Here is a 3816-nt window from a genome sequence, read left to right on the forward strand (position 1 = left end):
TCTGTTAAAGGAAATATTTTACAACCAGCCTTTAAGAGTGACACAATTATAGTATATTCTGTCCTCATGCACAAAATATATCCAAGGAAAGGATAACCATTTTTACTGCTATTTATTACTCCAGTGATCTAATGAACCTGTAAATATATCCCTATAAGATGTATTTTCCCTGGAAAAAAATTCCACTGAAAAATTTTTTTCAGTTAACATAATGTATCTAGTTCTTATGCCTAGAGTTTGCACTAGGCATAAGCAAAGAAAACTTGAGAATGATTCACAAGAATGATCAAAGCCATGTGAGGCATCTCTTCTAGAGGTATGAATTAAATTTAACTTATCAAACAAAAGAACAAAGAGTGACTTATTCTTTCTACCACCACCAGAATGTAAATTTCAAAAGTAACAGGATCTTCAAAGCAGCAGACTAGAATATTAGGCACTGTAACAGCTAATAAACAAGAGCACAAATTTTTAACAATTAAATCGAATTAATTTACCAAGGCCTATAAAAGGACATACACATTTATAGAAACAGATGTGAAAATTATACTCATGTTTAACTATAAATTTAGACTCAGAACAAGAATTTTATATTGACCCATTGGCATATGAACTTTCATTCAATGTCACAGGTGCAACATTAGCAGCCAGAAGCTGAGATGCTGAAGAGTTTAAACTACCTGGTGAGCTGTGAATGGAGAAACATGACACACCAGAAAGTGCAACTGGATTTCAAGAAAGCAAAAGTAACTACATCTCCCTTGAAAAGGGGACTGAAGCCTTGCAGTCTGTTACGGTGTGTTTGTGTTCTTTATATTGTTAATATTATGCTCCTGAAATTGGTATGCTCTGTCACCCCTCGGTTCAGGTGGTTTGTTCCAAGTTGTGCCCTCCTACCCTGGTTGTTTATCTTACCCTAGATGTGCCCCTTTTATCCAGAAAATTCCCTGTCTCCCCTTCCATGGAGTTGTCAGGCCCACTTTGTGCCAACCCTTTGTTCCAGAGACTTCAATGCCAATTGTATATTGCTCAAAGCCATATTGGTTTATGTAAGTTGTTCCCTCCCCTTTTGTGCTCTCATTGGTTGCTATATTGTAAACCCTGCCATGTACTCCTCCCCTGTACGTTCCTTATTGGTTCAAGATTGCACCCTCACCCTGAGACCTCCCTCTATAAAAGCTCCTGCACACCCAATGTCTTTGTCTTTCGTCCTTGGACCCTCCCAGCAAAAAAGCCTTCCTTAGAACCCATACAAAAGACCTCATCCTTACCTCCACTTGTGCCTGACAGCCAAACTGTGCTGGCTCCCAAGGTGTGTCCCGCTCTTGGCACGGAGCTGTGGGTGAGCTAGCTGGCTCCGGCACCATGTCAGCAGTCCATGTAGAAGGTCGGAGACACTAGGGAGGCAATGCGAGTGGAATTCAGTTGTCTAAACATACTCAGTCTCATGATGTCTTCTTGCTCAGTATGTTTGACTCTAAGACATGCATGTTTCACCACAAGGAGGTAGTGAGAATCTGTTGAGATGGACCAAAATCTTAACATTATCTTGCCTTAAGGAAGGATAAAAAAATAAGTAACAAGTAAATGAGGAATTATGGATTCACTGCCCAGTGAGGTCACTGAAGGTTCAAAGTTTGAATTTACTCACCTCCTAAAGAATTCTATATTAGTGTTGAAACTTACAGCTCCAAATGTATGGGAGTTTTATGATGATCTACTGGATTTTAGATGGCACTGAGTGATTTTGTTTAGGTAACATCACAAGGTTGACTGCTGATAATCAATTTTTTAAACCTTTTGGTGATATTTTTGTCATAGCTGTGGTCAAGGTGAATTATCTAAGCCACTTTCCAAAAACTGAATGGCTGAGGACTTGAACTAAATACATTCTGCTTCAGACTAAAAACGGGAGTAATGAAGGAAAATACTAACAGAAAATATATGTTTGTATTTTTTGTTTTGTATTTCAATTATTGTATAACATATATTAATTTCAGTAGCATGCACAGGATATAATCAAGAATTAAACTCAACAATATTATTCTATATAGTTTGCATGTACAGAACACAAAGATCATTCCTGCTCTCTAAAATTTTAATGCTTGCGGTCCATCAGGCTTTTATAATAAATAATGAATTAAAAGTAAAGAAATAGAAGGGCTTTTTCTTTGTGCTATTTTCTATATTAGATATGTGCTATTATGTAACTTAGTTCTCAGCACATTGCTAACCACTCAAAAAAGATGGTCAGAATGTGTGCTTGACCCCTGATGCCAATAGGCATACAAAGAATCAATCACTATGTATAAAAATAAAATGTTGCATCTATACTTTTTTACATATTTTGCTATTTTCTTTTTTTCAGTACCAATTGGAGAACAGGTCACTTCCAACCCCACTAAGAAAAGCAGATACAGTGAACTACTACTTGCCTTTCTTCTCCTCATACATTTTTCACCAGAGTATGAGGCAAACAGTTGTTTCCAAGCATCTGCTGCTTTTACTCACAAATTAACACAACAGAATTCTAGAGGGCCATCAAAATCTCAAGGTTAACTTTCAGAAAGAAGCGACTGAAACGCTTCAGTGCTAACATTAAACTGTTCCTTTTATCTTCCTCTCTGTGCTGTATTGTTTTTGCTTCACATGATACCATACTGCAAGATAAATTATAAATTATTATCTTTGATTCAGTGATTTTTGTACTATTTAAATGAGTCTTTGCTTTGCAAAGTTTTTTTGAAAGTGTGTACTAAAACATCCCTGGAACATAAAAGAAAATATCCATATAAAGATTATGATGGCCCGTCATGTCCATTAAAGAGCTTTCTACTCCCTTAATATACCTTCAAGGTAGTAGAATTAATCACCTGTGCAGATTACATACTACAAGTTCATGTAAAGCAATGTCCTTGAACCAAGAGTGGAGGCTGAAATGTGCCTACAGCTCAGAACTTACTTGAACACTTTTGCAGCTGTGTTAGCTTTTCACAGCATACCTGACCTTCCGCTGACTCCTGTGGATAAAAAGCCTTTTATAATGGTTTCTAACTTAGCAAAACAGAAATTGTAATTTCTCATGATCTGCTACTTATTTGTAGGAAAATTGCAAAAATTATGAAATGGACTGAATTGTTTTTAATCAAGGGATATATTTATTCCACAAAACATTCTTGTTTTATCCCCAGTGACTTCCTAGAAGGAATTCAGTCCCACAGCAGAGTTGCCAATCAACATCTATATTGCCTGCAGCATAATACTGTGTCATTAAGCAGGGCTAATTATCTTTACAATAGAAAATCAGTAACTACAAAATGATTTTCAATTCATCATCTATGTTGGGAACTGTATTTTAATTAACCTCTTGGCTCACATAAGCTGATTTTAAAGAAGTGGGAAGAAAATGAATCCTACAATAAGTCTTGAAAGTGAACAGTCCGTATGTTTCGTTACAGAGAGCAGAGAAAGTTGTTCTTCCCTGAAGAAAGACACTCCACAGAAAAATCAAGAAGTCCAAATATTTCCAAGTGAGCACCAACTGGCATGCCATCTCTTGACCATATTGTTTCCTGAGAGTAAACCATAAACAGCTATACACCTGGGTACTATATTTTAGTAGAACAACCACAACAAAAAGACAAAATCTGTGTTCCCTTTTGATATTTTGCTACCAGCTTCCACACTCATCTATGTAATTGTCTGTGTTTTCCAATATCCTACATATATTTTCTTCTGAGCAGACCTGCAGTGCCACTAAGGTTCTCATTCAGACCAATTTATTATGCAGGTCCTACAAGAAGTTAGCCAACTAAA

The 3816-nt window shown here is 36.6% G+C and overlaps 1 long non-coding RNA gene across 1 annotated transcript; it reads left to right on the forward strand.

Moving 5' to 3' along the window:
• The first annotated feature begins 636 nt into the window (after nucleotides 1-636).
• On the forward strand, nucleotides 637-2692 carry LOC147654739 (uncharacterized). The gene is made up of 2 exons (XR_015283031.1): nucleotides 637-796; nucleotides 2369-2692. It is a non-coding gene; the product is annotated as an uncharacterized LOC147654739 (long non-coding RNA).
• The last annotated feature ends 1124 nt before the right edge of the window (nucleotides 2693-3816 follow it).

This window comes from Cyanistes caeruleus, chromosome 2, assembly GCF_971803275.1.
Source record: "Cyanistes caeruleus chromosome 2, bCyaCae1.hap1.1, whole genome shotgun sequence".
NCBI lineage: Eukaryota > Metazoa > Chordata > Aves > Passeriformes > Paridae > Cyanistes > Cyanistes caeruleus.